Consider the following 9,202-nt stretch of genomic DNA (forward strand, 5'->3'; position numbering starts at 1 on the left):
TGATTACATACATACGTATGCATGTGCACAGACCCAAACACACACACACACACACACACACACACACACACACAGAGAGAGTCTTACACATACTGACAGAACTCCACCATTAATTAGACATTTACAGTGTTTATATATCTGTGTGTAGTAACCGGACTGACGAGGTCTGAGCTCCATATGGACTCCTCCATTCTGCTGGTCCACAGGGGAAACCTCTGAATCTGATGTTCCTCCACCTGAAGTCTCTGTTTTCACGTCCTCACACAGCTAATTAGATAAGATAAGACAAGATGTACCTTAACTGATCCCCTGTAGGGGAAATTCAATTTGACACAGCAGCACAAGTAGGAGGAGTAATATCAAAGAAAAGAAAAGAAATTCCATAAATACCTATAAATTAAAAGTAAAAAGATATTTAAAAAAAAAAGATAAATAGAAATAATAAATCCTCTCATCCTTTTTCTCAGTCACTGCCTCCAAACTACCCAGTTCCATCCCCACGACAGAGTTGGCCTTCCTCACCAGCTTGCCCAGGTTGTTGGCACCACAAGTCCCAAATGCCACCTTCCCAGCACACCACAGCAAAGAAGATAACGCTGGCCCCTACAGACTGTTAAAACATCTGTAGAAGCCTAGTGCACACATTAAAGGACCTGAGCCTCTTCAGAAAGAACATCCTGCTCTGTCTCTTCCTACAGAGGGCCTCAGTGTTATCTGACCAGTCCAGTTTGTTGTTGAGTTGCACCCCTAGAAACTTGTAGGTGTCCTCCATCTTCACTTCCTCCCCCCTTATGGCGACAGGAGTGGGGTGCCTCTTGCTCCACCGGAAGTCCACCAGCAGCTCCTTGGTTTTCCCAATGTTCAGCTGAAGGTGGTTGTTGTTGCACCATCCTATGAAGCTTTCGATAAGGTCTCTGTACTCCTCCTCCTTATCATTTGCGATACAGCCAACAATGGAGGAGTCATCTGAGAACTGCTGTAGGTGGCATGTTCCCGAACCAAAGCAGAATTCAGAAATATAGAGGGTGAAAAAGAATGGTGACAGTACAGTTCCCTGTGGTGCACCAGTGTTGCTCGTCACCACGTCTGACAAGCAGCCTTGCAGCCTAACACACTGTGGCCTGCTGGTGAGGTAGTCTGTAATCCAGGCCACGAGGTCCTGGTCCACCTGCACCACTGAGAGCTTCTCAGCCACCCGGAATGGCTTGACCGTGTTAAAAGCACTTGGGAAATCAAAGAGCATGATGACTTTACAGTGCTTTGTGGCCTCTCCAGGTGTGTGTAAGATCTGTGAAGCAGGTAGACAATGGAATCCTCCACACTGATGTCAGTTTAACTTGTTGGCACGACCCTTTGTCCCCTCAACTTTTCCTTCTGACCTTTTCATGCCAGTAATGCTCCTCACTCCCCCCACACCTCTCTCGGATTGTTCTGTTGCAGTTTCCCTTCAATCCTGCTCTTATAACAGTCTTTAGCCTTCCTCAGCTTCTTCGTATTCCCTTCTTGACATCTTCTGCGATGCCATGAAGGCTCTCTTCTTCCTGTTCAGCAGGGATTTGATGTCCCCATTGATCCAAGGCTTGTTGTTATGGACGCAGTGGACCTTCTTGGTGGGGACAACACTCTTCTCACAGAACCTGATGTAGTCAGATACACACTGAGTGAGACCCTCAATGTCATCACCATGATCTTCAGTTGTCCTGTAACACTCAATCAGGGCCTCCTCTTCCTCCACAGATCACAGCTGCACAGTTCCGGTGGTAATAGGCTGTTTCCTAACAACAGGCTTTTTTGTAGGAGTGAGCTGTATCAAACAGTGATCTGATTTGCCGCAGGGGGAGTAGCAATGTACGCCTCCTTAACATTGGCATACAGCAAGTCCAAGGTCTTATACCCTCTAGTGTTGCAGGTTACATACTGGGTTAAGTTGGTCAGGGCCTTTGAGATTTTAACATGACTAAAATCTCCATTTATCATGAGGAGTGCACTGGGAGGCCATGTATGCAAGTCTGCAACAGTGGAATGAATGATCACAAGCGTGTGCTGCCACTGCCATTGGTGGAATGTAAACAATATGAACAATGGCGGCTGAAGACTCCTGTGGCAGATAGTATGGCCTCAACCTGATGGCCAGCAGCTCAAAATCAGGCGTGCAAATTGTTGCCTTCATAGTAACATGCCCTGGGTTACACCATTTGGAGTTAACAAAGACAACAAGTCCTTCACTCAACTTCTTACCGCTTTGTTTCTCCCTATCCGCCCGAACTAGCGAGAAGCCGACTAGTTCCACTGAACAGTCAGGTATTTTCCTGTTCATCCATGTCTCCATCAGACATAACATGCTGGTACTGGTGCTATCCGCTAACCAGAGCCGAGAGTTCGTCCATCTGATAGTCAGTGAGCGTACATTCCCCATAACAGCAGAAGGAAGACAAGGCTTGTATCTCCACCTCCTCTCCATCTTCTTGTTCCTCACCATTGCCCCGGCTCCAGTTCCTCACCTCTGTATCCTTAACTCCACCGGGATCTCCTTCGGAAATGCAACAGGTCAATTCCAGTACTGCAGGAGCCCCTAATGTGAGTAGACTACGGTGCATTGCTGATTGGTGGTTGCAGTGTCCTTTACCTTGGTCGCAGTGTCCCTTGTCTTGGTATCCCTTGTCTTGCACATTATAAAAAAAAATACTTACACAATAAATACAATAAACTACAATCTATTGTAGTGGTGCTAAAGTAATAAAATATAGTAATAAAAGTGTTAACAAAGTAAAGAAAAGTAGGAAAAGGTGAGAGCTGCTGTGCCGTGCTGCCACTTGCTGCGGCACCCATCCCTTCAACACTGATTATAAATCTGCTTATAAGTTTGTAGACTCTTGTTTGCTGAATTAAAATGCAGAATACTCATCAAATTTTAATATCATGTTATTTTGTTTGTTTTTTTTAACACGACTCATCATTCAGCTTTACCTGTGAGGGAGCAGGATCAGGATCCCGAGACTTCCTGGAGGAGCGCTGTCTGTCTCCTGCTGAACTCATTATAACAGCTATAAACAAAGATTAACAACAACAACAACAATAATAATAATAATAATAATAATAATAATAATAATGAACATTTCTATACAATAAGTGGAAACAAAAGTAATATTTAAGTAGCTTGTGTTATTGTTAATAATTTAATTTGTTAATAAAAGAAAAATACAAATAAATAGGTTAGCCAAACTAAAATACTGAACCCATTATAATAAAAATAATAATAATAATTATTATTATTATTAGCAATAATAATAACAACATATTCTATTCTATAACAGTAAGAGGACATGAGATGAATATTTAATTCTTTAGCCCTTTAAACAGCAATTAGTTATTTTGTTAATTTTTTTAAATATTTGAAACCATCAGAACGTGTATTTAGCTGCTAGGTTAGTTATCTAAATTTATACGAATTGTTTTTATCCTGATTAGTGTAAGCTGGCCGTAAAGAGTGACTTAGCACAAGTTCAGATTATTTAAATACTTTAAACATATAAATAAACAGGTTAGCCCCACTAAAACACCTCGCTAAGGCCGCAATACAAATCTGTCCTTATTGGATAAATAGTGCACTACATAGGGTGTACACGGCATTACTGCATACTGACTGTAGTGCACTTAAACAGTGACGTGGAGATCCGTTTGGGATTCGGCCACACAGCTTCACTTTAACTTACCTCAGGGTTTTAAAGCAGAACGAAACTTCAAACATAGACACAATAACGTGCTTTTATTTTTAACGGTATCATATATAACGGCAGCTGTAAATTCTATTAGAAATATGTTAATGTAAAGATGATTGGCTCAGTTAGCTTAAGATGTTCAGGCGAAAAACCTGCAGCGGCTTTTTCTTCTCCAGTGTTTTCTGGCGGTTGGAGAAGCTGCTGCTGGCGCGTTACCGCCGCCACCTGGACTGGAGGAGAGGGGTAGAGGACGCCTATCCTGACAAACATCTACTAATTACAATTAAATGTCACTTTTAAAAAATGTGAAATACTACATGTGGTACTGGATGAAGGTCATAAAATGCAAGCAATTTTCACCTAAAACAATTATGATGGTAGTTTTAGTTAGATGGTAGTTGGTAAGCTCCACTGTGGCAAAGGCCGAGGCCAGGCTGGGCAGAGGGATGAGGCGCAGCGATTTCGAGAAGCTGTCAGTGATGGTCAGGATGACTTTGTGACCGTGGGATTCCAGCAGGTCGGTGATGAAATCGACTGCTATGTGGGACCAGGGCCTTTGGGGTGTGGGCAGAGGCAGGAGCCTACCAGCAGGCACTAATTGACACACAGCTATGGTAAGTGAACTGTGTGCCTGGGTGGCCCATAGCAATGGAGGTGTGTGCCCAGGTGTTAAGCTTGGAATGCAGATGAACTGGTACAAACTGCCTTTCTGGGGACATGCATGGGGAACCTGTTGCCACGGGGTGTAAGCGATGGTCCAGTCCAGTTCCCAGTCGATGACACCCACAAAGCAGGAGGAGGGAAGTATGGACTCCTGTCTGCCCTCTCGTTGGCCGACAGCGTGCATGCGTGGCAAAGTGTCTGTTTTGGTATTCTTGGAACCAGGCCAGTAAGAAAGGGTGAACTGGAACCGCGAGTATCTCAAGTCTGTGAAGCACTTGAACCAAGTCAAGCACTTCGCGGACTTCAGATCCTTGTGGTTTTTGTGGTCAGTCAATACAGTGAACAGGTCCGTGGCCCCCGCCAGCCAGTGGCGTTTCATGGCCACCAACTCCCTGTTCCCAGTGTTGTAATTCTGTTCAGCTGGGTACAACTTCTTAGAGAACAAAGCCACAGGATGTAGTTTAGGCTTCTCCCCAAACCGCTGGGACAGGACGGCCCCCAGTCCCATCTGAGAAGCATCTACCTCGACGACATAGGGCCTCAAAGGTACAGGGTGTTTGCAGATGGGACCTGTGGTAAACGCGGCTTAGAGCAGGTCAAAGGCCTTCTCAGCTGCAGGGTTCCAGGCCAGGTCCCAGGTTCTTAGGCCCCTTCCTGAGGAGCAAAGTCAGGGGATGTGCTATGGAGCTGAAGCCCCGGATGAAATACCAGTAGAAATGACAAGGCCGAGAAATTGCCGCAGGTCCTTGACTATCTTGTACCATATTGATGTAAAAAAATTAAACCAAGATGTCCCACGCCAATACTCTTAGCCAAAAAGACTGAGTAGTGTAATATAATCAAACAGTGCTTCAACAATGTATTAGTTTAGGGGTGTGCACACTTATGCAACCAGGTTGTTGTAAGTTTTTTATTTTTCCTACTTTTCCTGAAAATGTTTCTGATGGATTTTTACTTCATTTTTATACATTGTAATTTCACATTGAGGGTGGAAAAAGGTGTGATATGATTTATCTTGGTTTCATTTTTTACCTCACAAAAACCTGCCATTTTAGCAGGGGTGTGTAGACTTTTTATATCCACTGTAACTATCCCTCAAATTGACTGGCAATGAAATTGATGGACACTAATTTGGAAACAGTCTAGCACTGACAAACATTATGGATGGATGGATAGATAGACAGATAGGTAGAAAGCTCAATAGACATACTTTATTGGATCACTTTATCAAAGTGCTAAGTTTCTGGGCAGTTTCTGTGGAATGTGCCGCTTTGAAGCCAGTGCAGTTAGGATCTTGGAGGTTGTTGTGTGAGAGGTAGAGGGACAGTTGATTGTAGACAGTGCATTTGAGAATTTCAGAAAGAATAGAGAGAAATGATAATGGTTGGTAGTTGCTGATGTCTGAAGGATCCAGATTGGGTTCCTTCAGTTTAGGAATAGCCTTTGCACTCTTGAATGCAGTTGGAACATGACCAGATGTTATGGAGCCATTAATGATAGTAGTGATGAAGGGGAGGACATCTTGTGAGATGGTCTGGAGCATTGTGGAAGGGATTGGATCCAGTCAGCATGTGGTAGGAATGTAGGAAAAGATTACTTGCAGGATCTCTTCTGTTGCTAGACTAGAAGAATGTGCCAGTGAAAGAGAAGGGGAATCCTTAGTGTGTAGTGTTGGATTTGGGGTAGGAGTGAAGGTCTGGCAGATTTTTTCAATATTCCCATCATAGTAGGTCACACCGTCTTCAGCAGTCAGGGAGGACGGAGCAGGAGGAGCCAGAGGGTTAAGTAATGAAGAAAAGATGTTGTGGAGCTTGTAAGGATCTTGTGCAGAAATTTCCAGCTTTTCCTTGCACAAGGCAGTCTTAGAGGAAGTCAGTTCAAACGAAATTTTTTTTCATTTTTCTTCGAATGAAAGTTTTACTCGACTTTCTCTGCTGTTCTAAATTCTCTTGGGTTGAGCCCTGGGTTTCACCTGTGAAGACTGTATTTGTTGTTAAAAAGGATTAACCAACATGAAGACCAAAGAGCTATCTATGGGAGAAAAGCAAGCCATTTTGAAGCATTCCACAAGCAATTGGCAGAGCCAGAAACCACTGGTGTACCAACAACCAGACATCACACATGCCAAACAATGACACACATTTTGAGAGCTGTAAAGAAACCCTCCTAAAAAAAAACAGTCGGTGGCATTACCAATAACCTCCACAGGGCAGGGATGAAAGTATCACAATCCACGATTTGAAGAAGACTTTGAAAGCAGAAATCTGGAGGCCATAAAACAAGATGCAAACCATTCATCAGCAGTAAGAATCAGAAGGTCTGATATGAATTCACAAAGAAATACAGAGATGATCAAGCAAAGTTCTGAAACCAAGATTAACCTCTACAAAATTGATAGAAAGGCAAAAGTGTGGAGAAAGAATGGATCTACTCATGAGCCAAAACATGCAAGCTCATTGGTCAAGCACAGTGGAGGTAGTGTCATGGCTTGGACTTGCAAGGCTTCTTCTGGAACAGGCTTACTAATCTTTATTGATGATGTAACTCATGGTGGTAGCAGCAGAATGAATTCAGAAGTCTATAGAAACATTTTGTCTCTCAATTTACAGAGAAATGCATCCAATCTAATTGGGAGGAACTTCATCATGCAACAAGACAGTAACCCAAAACACACTACCAACACAAAAAAGGACTTCATCAGTGGAAGAAGTGGAAGGTTTTAGACTGGCTAAGTGAATCACCAGACCTTAACCCAATTAAGCATGCATTTCACCTCCCAAAGAAACTCCCAAAACTAACAACAACTGAAAGAAGCTGTGGTACAAGCTTCTGGAGAAGCATCACAAAAGAAGAATGCAACAATTGGTGATGTCAGTGGGTTGCTGGCTTGATGCAGTCACTGCAAGCAAGGGATATGCAAACAAATATAAGTGTTATTTACTTCAAGACTGTTCCAATATTTTTGCTCATCTAAAAATTGGGTGGTCTGGCACAAAAGGTGCCATGTTCTAAGTTGTTTTTTTTTTAAATGAAAGCTGAAAATCTATCATCTCATTCATCTTTTGATCCCAAACCCAAATGTCTTCAGTATATAGCAAAAACAAAAGAATTGGCCTTGATGTTCGAATACTTTCAGAGGGCACTGTATTTGCAAGACCTTAGGAATTAACCTAGGTCTCTATGTTAATAAACTATATAAGGATACCGAAGACTCCATGGCTAGGATTTTTCTATGCTTGTGTCTCCATTATGCTTGTGTGTCCAACTGCATCTCCTCCAATCTCCTTAGAATGGCTGCTGTGGTCACAATAGCAGACTGGAACCTGCTGCACCATGGTGCTGTAGGGCCGTAATGCATGCCCTCATGGACCATTGGTTAATGATTCCAGCAGCATTAGACACTGGCTCAACCCATAACATGGAACATGCTGAATTCTATGTACCTCAATGCAAGGATTACATAGACATGTATGTAGCAGGTCGTCAGCTATGTGCCGAGGCCCATGGTGCAAGCCTTGGCTAGTAGGTGGCAACACGATTGGCCTGAACTGCATGCCCCCTGTGGCTGGTAGGTTAACCAGACATTCTTGTTCAGAAAAAGAAGGCAACTTCCATCCTATTTTGGATCTGAGAGGACTAATTTGGTACTTGCAAGTCCTTCTTTTACACATGCTGAAGCTGTCAAATGTTCATGCTGTGCATTCATGTCAGTGGATCTGTGCACACTTCCATGTTAATTACCACCCCTTCCTTACTTCTTGAGGCGCGCCTTGCTGAGGCAGTATTGCTTTTGCCTTTTAGGCTCTCTATAGCCCCACAGGCATTTTTGAGATTTTAGAGATAGCCAGAGGTGTCAGGATCCTCCTGTGCCTCCACCAATCAGCAGGCCATTCTAGACATGTAAAATCTCCTCACGTTTTTAAGCTCAGGCTCAAGGTAAACAAGGTAAACTGTCTGGTGTTAGAGCTCACTAACGCCAAAGCAGATCACACAATTAACAGGTATAGAGCTGGTTTCAATGAGGATGATAACAAACCTTGTATCACAAAGTGCAGCAGACATCATCAGACTTGAGTCATCTTTGAACCCCAGGATCAATCAACAGAGACACATTCTTGTCTTGGTGAACGGGGCAAAGATCCTGACCAAGCGGAGATGTGAAGCCTTTCTTACAAAATGCATACACTTAGGAGCAGTTCCACATTGGACTGAGATGTTCACTACAGATATGTCCCTACCTCACTGAAATGTTTGCGGACGGGTCCTGCAGTAGTGAGAGACAGTGGGGAAGGTGTGCAGCATTGGCTAGTGAGGTGGTGCCGGGGCTGTCGTCGTTGGCTCCACGTCAGGGGGACACAAGGAGTGGGGAGGCCCCCGCTCCTCCCCTCTTGGCGGGGATTCCCTGCTGGGATTTCCCCTTGGCGCAGTTGCATGATGAGACTCTGAGGCAAAAATTCCAGGTATGTGGTGGACAATCTTAGATGGAATAAACCTTGGCAATGGAAACTGGCTTTCTGATCTTAAATCAGGTGGTGAAATTTGACATGCAAACCACAGACCACCTTGGGCAATGATGGATCGTGCGATTTCATCATCAGACTTGAGACCACATGTTTTGGACACTCAGGTAAAGAGGGGTGCATATCTGTCAAGAGTGCATTCTCGGGAGAGCCTTCCGGGTTGCTTGGGAGCATATGGCAGAAGCGTTGGTGAGAGACAAATTTAAGTTGTACCTCCAAAAAGACTTCTACTGTGTACTGAGTGAGGTTGGGGATATTGAGACTGAATGGACCATGTTCAAGTCCTCCATCATAGAGGCA

At 43.8% G+C, this 9,202-nt stretch overlaps 1 pseudogene; it reads right to left on the minus strand.

The window, feature by feature from the left end:
* The window catches only part of LOC113524368 (zinc finger protein 585A-like), a 53,530-nt pseudogene that overhangs the window by 31,211 nt on the left and 13,117 nt on the right, over nt 1–9,202 (minus strand).

This window comes from Pangasianodon hypophthalmus, chromosome 5 (assembly GCF_027358585.1).
Source record: "Pangasianodon hypophthalmus isolate fPanHyp1 chromosome 5, fPanHyp1.pri, whole genome shotgun sequence".
NCBI lineage: Eukaryota > Metazoa > Chordata > Actinopteri > Siluriformes > Pangasiidae > Pangasianodon > Pangasianodon hypophthalmus.